The following is a 19,234-nucleotide window of genomic DNA, read 5'->3' as shown; positions in this document are numbered from 1 at the left end:
TTATGCATTGGCACAAGGTGGCAAGGGTTCAGTACATAGAATTAGGTTGTGTTCAAATCTGGCCAAAGAAGCAATGCTCAGCTACACAACTAAAGGGATTGCACTAGAGAAATAGTTGTTAGATGCATCAATTTGAACCAAAATGGAGCAATTGAAAAGTGGCCAAAGGCCTCCTTCAAGCCTGTTATAAGCCCATGTCAAGAACTCCTATGGTTTTGAGATGCATTAGACTCACGAGGATGGCACCGACCAACAAGTTGTGCCCCACACTCAATATCCTTAGGGTAGTGAGATACTTGATATCTTCGGTTATGTTGCCCTCCAGTTTATTGTAGGAGAGGTCCAATACCTATATGCTACTAAAGTATGGATCATCATTTAAGAGGTCTCCTGCATAAAGTCTAGAGGAGTGACATGAATTCATCAATTGAGATGGGGTGAGAGCTTTTTGAGTTACACTTGAAAAATCCAATAAAGTCCCCAGTCCTCTACAACCACTGCCTTGATTTTGCATGAAGCAAACACTTGACCATGGAGGCAATCTTCTAGTTGTTAACCGATGATGGAGACCCTTGGGGTGATGTGATTACAAGTCATGCAGTGGAGTCAGCACCAAGCGAATAGGAGGCTTGGTGACTGCGCAACGCCCCCCATCGATTGGTGCTAACCTTGGTGTTAATGTCATTACAAGCGACAATGAAGTCAGCATCGGGCAAATAGGAGGCTTGGTGTGACTGCCCAACACTCCCCATCGCTTGGTGCTAACCTTGGCAAATGGACGTCGGCGCAGTTAACATCCACATATATCACATTTGTTTTAAGTCATGGGCCGGGCTTGTCGGTCCTATAGGTGTGTAAGCGATCCCCGATGAGAGGCGCACCACTGATCTTATTTTTACAGTATTTTTGCAACGACCAGCCATTGTGGGCGCCCATGTGTGAATGGGTCAGATTGTTATAATAGGTCTATTTTGACCTAAATTCCTCATTCTTTGAGGTGCATGGTAAGAAGTGCTCTTGCTCCTTCTCTATCTTCTTCTCCTTCGTGTACTCACACGTGCGTGCGTGTGTGTGTGTGTGTATGCTTGAGAGAGAGAGAGAGAGAGAGAGAGAGAGAGAGAGAGAGAGAGAGAGAGAGAGAGAGAGAGAGAGAGAGAGAGAGATTGAGCATTGCGGGGGCGAGATAGTGAGCGATAGAGAGAGAGAGAGAGAGAGAGAGAGAGAGAGAGAGAGAGAGAGAGAGAGAGAGAGAGAGAGAGAGAGAGAGAGAGAGAGAGAGAGAGAGAGAGAGAGATTGAGCATTGCAGGGGTGAGGCAGTTGAGCACGGTGGTGGTGGTAGCTCCTTCTTCTTTGCGGCACAGGATCCTTCACGACGGAAGCATTGAGCGGTGAGTGACACACCATTGCCCCTTTGAGCTTGCTAGGACTGTCTAGTTGTGTGCTTACAGCCATTCGTGGCTCGCACATGGGGTTTTGGCAAGTTGCCAGCGTGCAACACGTGTTGTAAAGCGCACATTTTTAGCTCCGTTGTCGGGGATTGCCTTGCACTAAGCTTGAGGAGTACTCAGTGCTACCTCAGGAAGCCATTCACTTTTGCTATTTTTGGTTTTTTGCTGAGTTATGTTAGATCTGGTAAGTGGATGGAATGTGCAGGTGTTAGCAGGTTTTTGTTAGCTCTGTTAAGTGCTATAAATACATGTTTTGTCAGATCTGCTAAGTGTTGCAATGTGCAGGTGTTATGAGATCTGTTAGTTAGTGTTTAGATTTGTAATGTGCAGTGGACAGTGAGCAGTAGACAGTGTGAAAGTTGACTGTCTGTTAGTGTGTAGTTTACTATGTTAGGCAGTTTGTGAACAGAGATGATTAGTGTTAATTAGCTCTATGAGTTGTAGGCAAGTTAGATAGAGCTGCTAGGGACAGCTGTGTGAGCGCGTGAGCTCGACGCCCACGTGCAGCATTATCCACAAAGTTTTTTTTTAAAACATAAATTTTTTTCCAAAAAAAGTCTCTTGAAAATCTGAAACCAAAAAGAAAATTTAAAAACAAAAAACAAGATTAAAAACATCTTATTATAAAAGGAAGGATTGAGATCATTCCCCGAGCCCCGCCCAGAGCTCGAGCCCGAGCCCAAGCCCAGGCCTCAGTCCTTAGTCAAATGATATAGTATAGACACTACTGATAAAGACTAGAACCTCAAGTGAAGGGAGGGCATGTGGGACAAGTTCCTCAAATCCTCCAACATCCCCTTCAAACTCACCCTTTGACTTACTAATTCTAGCCGTCGACTAGGAAATTTTTCTTTTTTGGATTTAGAAGGCTTTACATAACCGAATCGGGGGTTGTAAAGCATGACATGATCCTCTAGCCAAGATGCTCGTTTTGAGCTATCACATGCCATATTTCGTGGCTTGGTTAGAAAACAGGACAAAAAATAACAAAAAAATTGGGTCTATGTTGGTCATGAATGGTGAATTTACTTCCCCAATCCCCTTCATTTATATCACTAGCTCCATGTTCGGAGCGAGTGGCTCTACTAAAAGTCTCCTTCAAGCAGCTAAACACCCTCTGCCCGGACCGTGGGCCCATGGCATGCATTTCTTGGCTGAATCATTGGGATTAGGCATCGGGTAACCTTCCATGACGTCGTAGTCAAAGGAAGAGTCACTAGACGCAATATGTGGGTCGTGAGTTGTACTACCTTGGGTTCCCATTGTGGGCCTAGAGCCTAATATGGAGGAATAATGAGTGCTCGCTCAAATGGAGACACTCTCTATGTGATCGTCCTGTAGCACAAGACCAGAGCGTAGGTGCATGTGACCTCAACACTCTAGAAGTGTTGGTAAGTGCCCGTGAAGGCCGATCACCTAGTCTTTTAGGTGTTTACAACCCCATACTCCCGAAGAGTGTTTATGTGAATACTCCATTCATTACTGCACCCCCTGACTCTTCAGAGCTATTCCCCTCCGAGGTTTTATTACATGATGGTAGAAGCCTTGTCGAAGTGCAAGAGGTTGAGCAATACATCATTGTGGCTAGGAAAAAGGAAATTGAGATCCTACACAAGGTAGAGCAATGAAGAGAGTTAAAAACAAAGGCCCCTATTTCAACATCCATTCTAGGCGAGCAATTGAGTGCTCTTGAATTAGCAACCACTAAGGGTCAACCCATAGAGAGCCACATTACATCTAGTTCAAAGGACACCCCTAGCACCTCAATCCTAGATGGAGCATTTCTAAATGAAGACTAGGAGTATGAACTAAAAAAGGAGACTTTAACCGACCTATACATAGGTCACACCTATCATGTGGGTTGGTTAGATGTCCTACAATCCACATTGAGTGCTACTAGCGTAGAAGATCAACAACAAAGAGTTTGTGATGTCATCCATAGGGTTATGAGCTAGAGAGGCAGAACAAAGGGATCCACGTGCCTTCAACGGGTCTCATGAGATTCTTGGATACAGGGAAGGCTAAGCAACCAATTTTATCACAAATGGAGACTCCCTCGGTAAGCCCGATGGATCCTCCATATGTTGTTTTTCCAGGGGTCTCAGTACAATTTGAGACCACAAGTGACAGCTTTACCTTTCCAAGTTTAGATCATCTTTCTCTTGATGACAGCACGGCTACCGTGCCTACCCCAACAATGTGTATGACAAAAAACACGCCATGGACCTCATTCATTAGTAAAGCACCACTACATGGTGGCCCAATGCCTACAACAGTACCTACAAGTGTGTATCAATCATATGCACCTATGGACCCTCGTGCTCATGTAGCTCCTACCCCTCCCATTGTTTCAACAACTTATGCTCCACAGCCACAACATCCAGGCTCTTATTTCAATGGGACCATACCAGCTAGCATTATCATGTCACATCCGACGTTTGCTATGCCTAGTGCCACACATATGAACTTTGGGCCACCACATGGCATAACCTCGTACCCAACTTGGAACCCAAGGGCTGCATATACGCCAAACCCAATGCCAACACCCATTCCACATGCAGTCCTGAGAGCACCTATCCCCACTATACCTGCTCACTTAGGTGACTTGGCAACATTTTCTCAAGCTATCGGTCGATCTATTACTGAAAATATGCGTAACACGCCTGATAGAGAGCCTAGAAGTAAGGCAGTACAAATAGCCAAGCTCACACAAAACTTAAGTGGAGACAGGGACGTGAGAAAGCATATCGAAGTATTTGAACAAATATGCGATTCCCTAGGAGAGCACAATGACCTACATAAGAGTAATGCTTTAAGCCTGACCTTGAGTGGGAAGGCTAGGGATTGGTACAGAACCCTAAGGGTGGAAGAAAAAATGATTTACCCTACTCTTAGGAGACTGTTTTGAAAGAGTACATACGAGAGGGATTACTTTGGGGTGTAGCATCTCAGCTCCAGAAATTTCAACGAGAGGAAGGAGAGTCCGTGAGAGACTTTATTAGTCGCTTGAAGAATTAGAATTCTCGTTGTAATCCAAATGAGTGCTTCAATAATAACCAATTGCTCGATAGATTCATTAGTGGATTATGACATGAGGATATCTACAATGGCCTAGTCATTAGAGGAATCACTAGTTAGGAAGCAGTCACCACAAATGTGATCCAATTGGAGGACAATTTAATGACTCAAGGAGAAAGAGTGTCTGTTGAGCCTAAATCTACTAGCTCGCAAGCATCGGGGCATGAGCCAATGACCATAAAGCCTATTGCTAAAGAGCCAAAGATATCTGAGATGACTTTAGCAGACCTCACCAAGGCCATTCAACAAAGTCTTAGAAACAATAGTGCTCCACACAACAACCATATGTATCCAAGAAGGGAGCAACAATGGTGCTCAGTTTGCTATGATCCGCATAGTACTAGTGAATGGCCTATGTGTAGAGTAAAATTTAATGGGAATTGCAATGCATGTGGAAGATATGGTCATCAAGCCAAGTATTGTATAGTATTTAAACGTGTGATGGCCAATAGACCAACCTTAGCATGGACGGACACACCTTGAGTGCTTGCATTGATATCGGTCCCACCTCTTGAACAAACGCCACAACACATGGTCCCTAGGGCCCAAAATGTTGTGCAAACAACACCCTTACCACCTACAGTGCTAGGACCGCAACCACCACATCCGAGAATCACTTCTGTGAATCAAGTGGGTTGTGAGTCATCTATTGTTGGTTTCAAAGGCTGTGAGGAAGATATAGACCCTAATATTGCCTATGGAATTGATGCACTTGAAGAAAGTCCACAATAGTACATGGAGGACTATTGGAGACAAGTCAAACCTGTCTATCAAGTAGCTGCTCTTGCAACAAGAGGCCAAAATATCAATTTCACTGCCAAGAGACCACCTCTTCAATGCTATGAGTGTGGAGGTCCACATCGTGTAGCCGAGTGTCCTATTAGACTACAAAATAATGCCACACTAATGCAAATCAATCAAGCGAGTATATCTGCAATGCCAATACTCATGTGTAGTCGATGTGGCATAGATCATTTGTATGTCCACTGTCCTAATAATCCGAATGCGCCAAAGATCACGCCATTGAACTTAATTGAGGTTACTGAAGAGCCAACACAAAGTACGCATGTGGTGCCAGTAAATGTACTCACACAATCGATGTTCCAAAACCAAAATTTTATTCTCGAAGAAAGAGACACGTCATCAACTACCCAAAATCAAGAAGAAGACGAAAACATGAAGAAAGAGATCACAAAAAGCAGCGAAGTCAAACCCCCGTTCAAAGACCAACTTAGGTACTTGTGACAACCCTGTATATATGAATGACACTGAAGAGGATTCTGATTTAGGTGAAACCATGGAGACGAAAACGACCACTAGGAAATAAACAAACAAGGAAGATCATCATGAGCCACAATGGCTAGGACCCAAGGAACCCACAAAGAAGATAGGAACTTATCCAAACCCTACAGAGGAGATCGAACGAGTCAAGCAATTAATGAGTTTGGTAGAAGAGACCCAAGGGGATCTAGAGCCAGCACCTAGGCAGATCTAGATTACAAACACATTGTTCCCTAAGCAAAAGCAACCTCAAAAAGTCCATAGACCACCAACCATACCAAGTGTCATCCAAGAAGTAAGTCATGGGAAAGTGGGCGTACTCCCTTCTTGTTGGAAAGAATGTTTATAGAGGGATTACCCGACCCTATCAAAGAAATGGAGATCCCATCTTCCCCATGTCAAGGGACTGAAGCCCAAAAAGTATCGTTAAATATTGCCAATTTGATGGATTTCATGGCTTTAGAAGTTAGAACCACCATCATGTCCAAACTATATGGAGACCCCGAGCTATTCTTAGCTCTTCGAGCTTTCCTCAATGGAGAACTGAGGCTACCACAATTTTCATAGATGATTGGACCTAGGGAGGTGCCAATAGAGGAGGAGGAACACTTAGATCCAACCTAGATTAAAACTCTGTTATTCAAGTTGGGATAATACTTTGAAGGCAATGAATCCAATGCAACCATAGAAATCACTACCAAGGGATTGACTATGAAGGGAATCCTTGATGGTGGTGCTGGGGTTAGCATTGTGACTAAAAATTGTTGGGAAACTATGGGAAGACCTCACCTTGGGACTACAAACATAGTGGTAAAAATGCTATTGTTAAACCTATTAGGATGCTAGAAGATCTCAAGATTAAGGTCTTTGGACACAAAATCAGGTATACCTTCATTTTTATGGATTTTTCCAAGCACATTATGTCATCTAAGATGATCTTAGGACGTCTTTTCATGAGGGAAGAAAAAATGGTGCATGACTAGTCTAAAAACCATGTCTACTTGTAGTTCCAAGACTCTGTCATTCGAGTGGATCTCGTAACTGGTCGAGCACATCCTCTAGGAAACACATTTATAATTGATCATAGATCTGACACCACAATTCATTCGGCCCCATTGCACTATTGCTACACGTGTAAAATGGACACTAATGTTGGGGAAGATATTCCCTATATGGATGTTCTATCTGGGATGATTGAGTCTGACAATGTGAATTGGGTCCACCTAGCAGCAACCATAGACACTTGGGAAAATAGGGGGACGACCTGGGTAACACTTGAGGGGATGAAATGCTACCACTCGTACCTTTAAATATGATAGGAGCAATGCATATAGCTTTTGATCAGCTACAAGATGAAGGCTTGACTGACATTGGAACTAGTAGCGTCTCAAAAGACTATGGCCCACACGATTTGGAGTCAGAATCATCAATTGAAGTAGACACTGAGGAAGAAGAATCTGAGTTAAATCTTGGTGCAAATGTGGGGACAAACCATTCAGGGCCCAGTGGTACCCGAGATGACAATCTATTCGGGGAGGAGAAGACACAAGTAGCGATTCATCTAGTGACTCTTCACTAGAGATCGGCCATAATTGAAAATTAGACAAGAAGAGTAAGATATATAAGAGGCAACAATATCAAGCAAATGTGCATGCTAGAATAAATAAAAAGGAATCTACTGCAAAATGGCTTAATTATATAGGGGCATGTGATGCTCATCGGAAGTTGGTAGATAAATGGGGTGAATACCTTCATAGTGTCATGTGGTGCAGTTCACAACCCATTGACATTGCACATCTAGAAGCTACAGAAAAGACAAAGATAAGCCGTACTGTAAGGAGACAACAAAATCAAGAGTTAGATCAACAACAAAAGGAAGCGGAAGAGAAATCACAGTCCAGAGAGCCACAAGACCCCACAGATTTACACCTTGCACTTGATCATTTCAAATCCTACACCACGGAGGAGTATAAGGTTGTGTATACAAAGGCCCAAAGAAAACCTATCAATGGAAGCAATGGAGTCTATGATGGTCCCTCAATAGTTAAGGAAATAGAGTTAGCAGAGCCAAGTGAGGAGTCCAAACCCGTTTTCATTGCCCAAGATTTGATAGAGACTGAGGAATATGTATTCAAGGAGCTTCTCAAGGAATTCAAGGATATATTTTCTTGGACATATCATGATATGAAAGGTGTTCCACCTTTCGTGGTGCAACACACAATCCCCATGAATAGCATGGCTAAACCAATCCAGCAACGACCCTACCCAATGAATCCTAAGTATGCAAATTTTGGTCAAGAAGTGATTGAAAAGCTTGTTGAATGCGGATTCATATACCCTATTGAACACTTTGAATGAGTGTCTCCAATAGTTATTGTGCCAAAAAAGAATGGGAAACTCAAAGTGTGTGTGGATCTCAAGAACGTCAATGTTGCCACTAGGAGGGACCATTACCCCTTGCCATATTCGGAACATGTGCTGGAAAGAGTTGCAGGAAAGAAATCTTATAGCTTTTTAGATGGGCACTCTGGCTACAATCAAATCACGATTGCTCTAGAGGACTAGGCTAAAATTGCTTTTATAACCGAATTTGGAGTGTTCGCATTTCATGTTATGGCTTTTGGCTTAACCAATGTCCATGCTACCTTCCAAAGATTAATAAACACTGCTTTTAGAGAATATTTGAGGGAGTTTTGCGAAACTTTCTTAGATGAACTTTGTGTTTATTCCTCTTGGAAGGAACATCTATCGTGTTTACGAAAAGTGTTTGAAAAGTGCAGATTGTATTGCATCTCATTAAACCCTTTCAAATGCCAATTTTGGGTGAAACATGGAGTCATTTTAGGATATATAGTGTCCAAAAATGGAATTTCCACCGATGAGAGCCATTTCCAATTTGCCACCGTCTAAAAACTATAAAGAAATTCAAAGGTTCATGGGCCATGTTGGTTATTACCAGCGGTTTATTATAAACTTCGCCGAGATAGCTCGCCCATTGTACAAACTTCTTGTCGAGTTCCACTAGACTGCGGAGTGTGACCATGCTTATGAGTTATTAAAAAAGACCTTAAACAAGTGCTCCCATTCTACAAATGCCTGATTGGAATGTAATTTTCCATGTGCATATTGATTCATCGAACTTTGCTATTGGATGTGTTCTAGCTCAACCAGGAGAACTTAAATTGGACTACCCCATTAGCTTTGCAAGTCGTCAATTAAATGATGCTAAGAGAAACTACACCACTATAGAGTGAGAAGGTTTAGCTATGATTTACGCAAGTGAAGAAATTTTGCTATTACATTGTTGCTAGCAAATTTGTTTTCTATGTGGATCATCAAGCATTGTTGTATCTAGTAAATAAACCTTGTTCCATGGGAAGAATTACACGATGGTTGTTAATTATTCTTGAGTTTGATTTTATCGTTGTGGTGAGACCTGGTAAAAGACATGTCATGGCATATCATTTGTTTTGCATACCCAATGGTGAAGCCCCTACTGGAATCGATGATGAATTTCCCGATACTTTCCTATTCCTAGTCGAGACCATGCATGAATGGAGTGAGAAGATTGTGAACTTTTTAGTTAATGGTTTTCCACCAAAGAGCTTCGTAAAGATATAACTCAAAAACTGTTAATAGAATGTGAACCTTATTCTCTAATTGTAGGAACTCTCTACAAGCTAGGGAAGGACGACATTCTTAGATGTTGTGCTCACAAGGATGAGTATTTATACATACTGCAAGAAGCCCACATGGGCATAGCCAGAGGACATTTCTAAGGGGAACTAACTACTAGAAAGGTGTTGCAATCAGGCTATTAGTGGCCTACCTTATTCAAAGATGCATCACTTTTTGCAAAAGGGTGTGAGATGAATGCCAATGTTACAAGATCACACAACAAAAGGATAAGATGCCCTTACATCCTATTAAAGTGACTCAACCATTTGAAAAGTGGGGTTTAGACTTTGTAGGCCCAATTAGTCCGGTAGCTCGTAACACTCAATCTCCATTCAATCTCGATATATAATTATTGCCACGGACCATGTGACAAAGTGGGTAGAAGCCAAGGCGACATGCAAAGCTGATGCAAGGTCAACCGCCAAGTTTCTCTTTGAGAACATTATTACAAGATTTGGTTGTCCCTTTGAGTTTATGAGTGACAATCATACTCATTTTATAAATGGAGTGATAAAGAAACTCACTACAAACTTCATGATAGCCCACCATAAGCCTACACCTTATTATCCACAAGCAAATGGCCAAGCTGAGAGCACTAACAAGACCTTAATTTCTATCTTGACCAAAACAATGAAAGCTCATCGCACAGATTGGGATTTGAACCTGACATCAACTCTATGGGCTTATCGTACTGCTTACAAAGTGGTTATTAATTGTACACCATTCAAAATGGTATATGGCCAAGAAGCAGTTATGCCATGGGAGTTTGTAATTCCGAGTCTACGGGTAGCTTCATAAGAAGGTTGGATGGTAACCGTTTAGTTGAGCATTTATATATCCTTGAGAGGTTAGACAAAGAAAGGTAATTGGCTATGCAAAATGCACTTGTGGAGAAAGATAGGAGAAAGAAATGGTTTGATCATCATCTAAAGAACAAGGATAACAAGGTTGGGGATAAAGTCCTTATGTATGGAGTGCGTAACGAAAAGAAAAAGTTGAATTATGCGGGAAAAGGACCATATAGAGTATGTGAAATCACCCCACAAGGTACCATTCGTGTGGAAACTCTTAATGGAGTTGAAACCATTAATTTTCTCAATGGGAGTAAATTAAAAAGATATTATGATCCTTTAAGCCAAGAGGAGCTATGTGCCATTCATCACACAAGAAAAATTGAAAAAGATACAAGCTCAAGCTGAGGCTAAGGAGTGACAACGACGCCAACGAGAGGCCAACTTTGGAGTTACACATGCATTTCACGTTGAAACAAAGGATGATTGGTTGGACTTTGACACACCTCTATGATACCCTATTGAGGTAAATAGCACCTATGGGAAAGTGCTATATAACACTTTATTGGACAAGGGTGCTAAATATAATATGTTATCATATGGAGTGTGGTGTTAGTTAGGAAATCCATCTCTATCTGAGAGTATCATCCAAGTCAAGGGTATCAACAAGAAAAAAACTATGGTGTTTGAAATCTGACACACTTCTGTCAGTTATGACAACGGGGTTGTAGCTCAAGATTTGTTGGTCATGCCTACTAGAACTATGGAAGGTAATACAAACCTAGGGCACACGTGGATGATAGCGACCAAATGCACTATTGATTGGGAGACTAGGAGAGTGACAACACAAAAATCAACTCTTAGCCCTACCACTCAAGCGATAGTCCCTGAGACATCACCTCTCGAGAAAATACAACCTAAAACAGTGCTTGTCCAAGAGGCTGAACCATCTTTAACTATAGCCCAAGCCTCTAGAGCTTCAACTTTTGTTTTGCTGAAATAAAACATGAGACACACAAGACTCAGTGTAATATAACAAAGATAACATACAAATGGATCCCTAAAGCTTCTTTAGCGACTATTTTTTATGCTAAAAAATAGGAGCCTTGTAAGAGATGCCTCACTTGCTCCAAGAAATGTAAGAAAATGTTGCGTTGGATTCCTACAAAACTATTGGAAACCCAATGCTACTATGAAGGGAATGATCAAATCTAGGTGCCAAAACATAAATTGTGTTCTTACCTATCACCTATAGACCCATGGGAGTCAAATCCTGTAACGATAAAGCGGATTGAAGATCGTGGGAAGGGAAAGATCATAGAACACTATATACCTGATCCGAAGCTAGTTTGGATACCCAAGCAAGAAAGGCTTGTTTCACTCAGCTCAATCATAGAAAAAACAAATGAAGCTTCTTACTCTTCATGTAGTTCTTCAATAGGAATACAAGCTTCAACACAACCTCCACCTACCATTGTAAATATCCATACAAACAAGAAAGAATTTTCACCTCCTGTTGTAAGTTCACCACCTACAACAATGTTGCAAGTAAAATCATGGAAGAGTACCCTACCACCCTTGCAACTAGATGAAACACCTAGGGTGATCAGAAACTATTGGTCAAAGTCTTCACCCCATAACAACTTGGAACAATTGGTTTCAAAGGTGACGACATCGTTCCAAAAGGTATGATCTACCCAAGGAAGGGGGGAGTGTTTGCTGACATCCCTCATTCACTTGCTCTCCTCTTAACCTTTCTCTCTGACCTCTCAATCTCCCAATATTAGGAAATATATATATACATAGCCCAACACTCAAGAAAATAAAAACAAAAAAGTAAAAGAGCAAGAGCCACCAAACAAAAAGCTGGAAACCTACAAATTCTAGTACACGACCCAAAATCATAAAAACACATTATGCACAAGGACACGACCTTATGACACGACCCTTATGATATTTTCACACTAACCATAATTTATCTGTGTGTATAGATATGGCTAGTACACTAGAGTCATGCACTCCTACTTTGGGTGAGAGGTACCCTCTTTACTTATCACAAGTGTTTCACATAGTCTACCCGGTGCTTGCCTGTGAATGGGATTTGGTAGATATGCTAGCGTGTGAGAAGAATTTCAAGGAATTAGAGTGGCTGATACGTCTCTTGACCACAACTGATCTATACTTAGTGGAGGACGTCTCTCCAATTTCACAAGCTTATCCTCTTGACCAAGATGACTAGAGACGTCTTGTGACATTCTTAGTGAACATTTTTGCCTCTAATGATGAGAAAGAGTTACATGATTACACAGATGGCACGTATGGTCTCACGAATGATGACTTTGTTTTTCTTGACGAGGGGTTTAGACCTAGGGCTACCCGCCCATCTACTCAATATCATGTTCCCTTGACCCTCTAGGGAGGGGCAAATAATTAGATTAGGATTCTTGATGTTGATTTGATTGTGTTCAATAAAAGTTGGTGCCTCTTTCCCCTCTTAGAGGTATTCTTTGTGTTTTCTAGTGTGTACATGAATGAGTTACAGTAGTTGGGATTTTGAACTTCATGGAATCTTTGTCTTGTTCACTCTTCGAATCGAGTGCGACCATCAACATGAACAGGTGTTTCTTGTCCATTAGCATTGCCTCTTGTTTTTTTAGCATCCATGTTTGTCTGCTTTAACTGTGACTGGTAGCAAAATATTCAGCACATTTGCTTAGTATTAAACATTAGATTTAATATAATTTTCTGTCATAATCTCTTGTTTAGGTTTAAGAATCAAGCAGTTTGACTAAGCTAGTTTGACCAAGATAGTCGTTAGAGATCTTCTCTTAATACCATGGGAAATGCCTTCCTAATTGTCAAAGGTTACTTTAGGTTCTTAATCCGATTTAGACAGCATTGTGTGCAATGTACTAGTGATTTCTAGTGGGCTTAATCTCTCTTGACCTTTAGTTTAGCTATTATAAAGGGAGTTTACTATTGTGATGAGCCTAGGGAGGGTAACAATGTCAATATGACCCCCCAAAGTTACAAAATTGAAAGGCAATGAAAAAAAAAAAACAGAAGTGCCAAGAATGTAAAATCGTAATTTGGTACTTCACTCACATGTGTTGCCTATGGTACTACAGCCCTAGAGGTTCCCAATGTTGGCGCTTTTCCTTGAAAAGCAAAAAGCCCAAGGCATACAAAATAAGCACACACATCCAAAATTGAATCAGTGTGAAAAACTTCGGGGGGTCAAACAAAGGGAATAATGCAGGCAATGATTTCATAAGCAATTCCTTTTATCATAGCTTAACTAGACAGTCTTTTACGTATAGCCTCTAGTCATCCCTTGAACATGAAATACTTTGCTCTCACAATTAAACAACTTAATTGACCAGAGAGAATTGAGAAGCTTGCCCTTGGTATAAATAGTTGACCTCTAGTTCCTCTCGACTGTTAAATTAGCCACCCCAACATTGTTTATCATTTGACCTTTACAACTGCGTATGCGTTTGATTATATTACATTTTAATGTTTACTATTGAAAATTTGTGTAATATTTTGTTACCAATCAATCTGTGTGTCTATTCATTGCATATGCTTTTTAATTGTATACAAGAATGTAAATACTGTGCAAATTTTGGTTGATTTTGTAGTGTTTGAGAAGGCCAAGGACATTCAATTTCACATGCTCTTCCACCTCGATGAACGGGCTAGCTTCTGAGGATAGTATCTACATCTGGAAGGGGGGCATGTTAATCGACAACGGAGACCCTTGGGGTGATGTGATTACAAGTCATGCAATGGAGTCAGCACTTGGCGAATAGGAGGCTTGGTGACTGCCCAACGCCCTCCATCGCTTGGTGTTGACCTTGGTGTTAAAGTCATTACAAGCGACAGTGAAGTCAGCACCGGGCGAATAGCTTGGTGACTACCCAACACTCCCCATCGCTTGGTGCTGACCTTGGCAAATGGATGTCGGCATAGTTAACATCCATGGATATCACATTGTTTTAAGTCAGGGGCCGAGCTTGTCGGTCATATAGGTGTGTAGGTGATTGTCGATGAGAGGTGTACCACTTATCTTATTTTTATAGTATTTTTGCAACGACCGGCCATTGTGGACGCCCATGTGTGAACGGGTCTGATTGTTATAAAAGTTCTATGTTGACCCAAAATCCTCATTCTTTGAGGTGCATGCTAAGAAGTGCTCTTGCTCCTTCTCTATTTTCTTCTCCTTTGTGTACTCAGTGTGTGTGTGTGTGTGCGCGCTTGAGTGTGTGTGTGTGTGTGTGTGCACTTGAGTGTATGTGTGTGCGTGTGTGTGAGTGTGTGTGTGTGTGTGTGTGTGTGTGTGTGTGTGTGTGTGTGTGAGAGAGAGAGAGAGAGAGAGAGAGAGAGAGAGAGTGATCGAGCATTGCAGCGGTGACGAGGCGGTTGAGCGCAGCGGTGGCTCCTTCTTCTTCAGGCACAGGATCCTTCACAACGGAAGCATTGAGCGGTGAGTGACACACCATTGCCCCTTTGAGTTTGCTAAGACTGTCTAGTTGTGTGCTTGCATCCATTTGTGGCTCGCACACGGTGTTTTGGCAAGTTTCTAGCCTTCGACAAGTGCGGCAAAGTGCACACGGGCCCATTCACATGGCACCCAATTCCTGAAGGGATGGGCCCACTCAAGGAATTTTTGTTGAGATCAACCCATAGAAATTTGGTGGCATTAGTGTAATCTCAACATGCATAAGGTGTGAGAGACCATTGATACCCATTTCTAGCATTGTCAGGTACAACATGCTCACTATGAAAGCGAGGATTCTTTCCGTGAGTTGGTTCTTGGAGAGTAGGAGCCATTGCATTTTAGCGCAATCGGTGAGCTCAAAGGTAAGAGACCAAAAAGGAAGTTGTTATCTAGAATGAGAACTCTCAGTTTGGACAACAACCCTATTTCTTTTGGAATATGTCCATGAACTCATTGTACCACATCGACAAGCTCTCCATCTTCGAAAGATACCCAACATGCATAAGGTGTGAGAGACCATTGATACCCATTTCTAGCATTGTCAGGTACAACATGCTCACTATGAAAGCGAGGATGCTTTCCGTGAGTTGGTTCTTGGAGAGTAGGAGCCATTGCATTTTAGCGCAATCGGTGAGCTCAAAGGTAAGAAACCAAAAAGGAAGTTGTTATCTAGAATGAGAACTCTCAGTTTGGACAACAACCCTATCTCTTTTGGAATATGTCCATGAGCTCATTGTACCACATCGACAAGCTCTCCATCTTCGAAAGACACCCAACCTTAGGAGGTACATCCATGCAGATGATTGAAGCTGAGGTCCAACACCTTGAGCTTGTTGCAATCAATAAGGGCTGCTAGAATTTCTCCTACAAACCCATTGTTGGAGAGCATCAACTTCTATGAGGCAGAGGATGGAATAGGCCCACTCAGCTTCAGTCCAAAACCTTCAAAGTGTTCAAAGTTCGTGATCGCCATTGCAAGGAGTGGGCATGTGAAGGCATTGATGGTGTGGTGCAAGCTCTCTAAGTTGCAGAAACTAGTGAAAAATTCTACCGGGAAGCTCCTAGAGAGATTTTCACTGGCAAAGTTGAGGTGTCGGAGGTAGTTACAAGAGTTGAACAAAGAAGGAATGGTACTAGAGACGTTGTTGATGGAGAGATCTAGTTGTCCTAGGGTAGACTAGGGCATGCATCCCCAATTTCTTGCAGTATGGAGACTTTGATAGTGTTAGAGTATCAAGGATGTTGGCATCCCGTTTCCTATTATGTTGATATGCAGAGTAATGGAGCATGCAATATGATTAGACACGATCGAGAAACCAATAGAAATAAAGGATGTGCCTACGAGGTGGACGCACGGTGTGGTGGAAGGTTGGTCCTTGGAGCTTTGAGCTCTGTGAGCCTCGAGGTGAAGCAATTGTCTTTAAGTTTTGGTAGGCCACACACACACACACACACACACACAGAGAGAGAGAGAGAGAGAGAGAGAGAGAGAGAGAGAGAGAGAGAGAGAGAGAGAGAGAGAGAGAGAGAGAGAGAGCTATTGAACAATACCAAACTTTTTGAGTCCAAAAATTAACCATAATACCAAAAAAAGTAATAGAAATGCTCATGAACCACTCTTATACGGAGGCCATTAAATTTAAAAATAAAAAATGCTTGGGGTTTTCTTAAAAAATGGTAAGAGATGAAAGGGGCCTTTTGGAAAAAACTTGATTTGTAAGTTTTAGCGAGAGGAAAGTCTTGGTATTTGTCACCATCACCATCAAAACAACATGAGAATGTTAGTAAATCAAGGTGGAAGGAGGTGTCATAGGGCTTTCCTACATGTTATAGTTGTCAAACTAAAAATTAAAAATCAAAGTTTAGCAAAGACCTGTGAAGAAGACTCCATGAGAGAGAGGGAGCGTTGAGGGAGTGATGGTGAGGTAGCCCTTCTTTGTCAGCTTGCTTGTAAAATGGGAGGAGTCACCTTGGAAAGGACAACCAAAAAGCTCCATTTATATAGGCTAGGTAAAAAGAGAGGGGAACCCAAAAGGAGGGAACCCAAAGTTTGCACGGTTAGGGGAGAGGGAGTGGTCGTGGTAACTCCCCTTCTATTTTATTGATTGCCAAAAAGAGGTAAGGGTGAGGCTTGTCCCTCTCAAAAATCCCAAAAAGAAAACGTATGTTATCTTAGGGCTATTTTGGCTTTAATAGCCTGTGGCCATAGGAGTTGGTTTTAATGCTAGAACAAAGAGAGACCCTGCTCCACCATACTGCTTGTATTTGGACAATTAAGGGAACAATTGTGTTTTGACTGGAAGCAACATCCTTTGAAACCACACATGGGCAAGGGATCCAATTATGAGCTTTAATGACCTTAATAGTGAGAAAACTTGGGACCAAGTACTAGGAGGGCAAAACAAAACTCAAAACCAAATCAATCCATGACTGTAAGGACTCATTTTGGCTATGGTGAAAGCCAAACAACTCCATCACAATTTGAGAACTTTGTGGCCCATATATGTATATAAGAAGAATACAAAGGGTTTGTAAGAGTTAGTAAGTGTAGGGAGCGTATGGGTTGCCGGCCATAGGGCCTTTACCCAACAACCTCCCACTTAAAGGCCAATGTGGTCGTAATGACGACTAAAGATAGTATGTATAACTGTGAAGCATGACAACTTCACCCTTGTACAAATTTTTTCACCCTACACCCAATAACTTGATGCAATGTGCAAACTGCTTTGTAGCTAGGCTCTTTGTAAGAGCATCTATTGGGTTGTCATTAGTGTGGATTTTGACAAGACCGAAACACTGATCTGCCAATGTATCTTGGATGAGATCATACCTCACCTCAATGTGTTCTGACTTGGAGTGAAACACGGGATTTGTTGCCAAAGCAATGACACTTTGACTATCACAATGCAAAGGTGGAACCTACTAAATGTCTAAATCTCCCACTAATCATGCCAACCATATAGCTTCCTTGCTAGCATCTAATGATGCACCGTACTGAGGCTCTGTAGTGGAAGAAGATGTACAATATTGGAGAGACGATCTCCAAGGAATGGCTTCTCCAGCAAATATAAAAATGTAGCTAAACATAGATCTTCTATTGTTTTTTGCAACCCTCATAATCTTCATCCGTGTAAGCAACAGTAGATGCATCGTTGTTACCCGAGCATAAACTTGTGCTTGTTGTACCCTTCAAGTATCTAAGGATGTGTTTCACTACTATCCAATGTTGTTTGGTAGGATTAGCCATATATTGACTAACTACTCCCATACAAATGCAATGTCTGGCCTCGTAGCTACCATAGCATACATAAGAGTGTCTACAACTGAGGAGAATGTCACACTTTCCATTTATGCTCTCTTAGCATCTGACTTGGGAGAATCTTCCTTGCTAAATTTCAAATATGACGGTAGTGGGGTAGTCTCTGCCTCCTCCCCCACATATTGCAATGCTTCAAGACTTTGTGGATATAGAATTCCTCAGAAAACTCAAGAATGCCCCTTTTCCTATCTCTCTTGATACGCATACCAAAAAAATGATTTGCTTCACCCGAATCCTTCATAGCAAATTTTTTGTTCAACATTCACTTCAATTTGGCAATCTCCTCAATGGACTTTCTTGCTATGAGCTTGTCATCGACATATAAACTGAGAATGACCATAGTACCATCACTAAGTTTCTTCATATACAACCAACAATCCTCTCAATTCTTTCTAAAACCTTGGGACTGCATAAAAACGTCAAAATTTTGATACCATTGTCTTGAACCCTACTTTAAGCCATAAAGTGCTTTCTTGAGTTTTCATACAAGCTCCTCCCTTTCTAGGTTGTTCAAAACCTTCAGGTTGCTTCATGTAAACATCCTCTTCTAGATCCCCATGAAGAAAGGCTATCTTCACATCCATTTGAACAAGCTCCATGTTCTCTATGGCTACTAGGCCAAGCACTGTACGCAGTGAAGTCATCTTAACTACGGGTGAGAAGATTTCAACAAAATCAACTCCCTTTTGCTGCTTGAATCCCTTAGCAACCAATCGAGCCTTGTACTTAGGCCGTGGATCATCAGATGTAAATTTCTTCTTATAAACCCATTTGCAAGGTAAGGCCTGCTTGCCTTCTGGCAATTCAACTAAGTCCCATGTCTCAATCAAGTTGTACTCAAATTGAATGGCGTGCTCCCACTTGACCTTGTCATCCATTTGCATGGTTCTTTGTAACCAGATGGCTCACTGCAACTAGTCAACATGACATAGTTCAACCTTATTGAAACCGCTTAGGTGGATGCAAGGATCTAGTAGATTGTCTCAAAGCTTAACTACTGCTCTTTGCTTTGTCAATTGGAGCACTGCTAGTGACCATTTTCTTCTTCTCCATCCCCTCACATGCTACGAGTACTTCTCTCTTGCTTAAAAAATCAAGGCTTTCATGAGAGGCTTGTTACAAGACTGGGCACCCTCT

General features: G+C 41.7%; 2 pseudogenes; both read right to left on the bottom strand.

Annotated features, from left to right (window-relative positions):
• On the bottom strand, nucleotides 1-15,242 carry LOC147446033 (uncharacterized; annotated as a pseudogene).
• Nucleotides 15,243-15,368: 126 nt separating this feature from the next.
• Nucleotides 15,369-18,981, bottom strand: LOC147446032 (uncharacterized; annotated as a pseudogene).
• Between the last annotated feature and the right edge of the window lie 253 nt (nucleotides 18,982-19,234).

Source organism: Adiantum capillus-veneris, chromosome 12 (assembly GCF_014529385.1).
Source record: "Adiantum capillus-veneris isolate H3 chromosome 12, ASM1452938v2, whole genome shotgun sequence".
NCBI classification, from domain to species: domain Eukaryota; kingdom Viridiplantae; phylum Streptophyta; class Polypodiopsida; order Polypodiales; family Pteridaceae; genus Adiantum; species Adiantum capillus-veneris.
The sequence above is the reverse complement of the archived record's forward strand: the minus strand, read 5'-3'. Positions and strand labels throughout refer to the sequence as shown.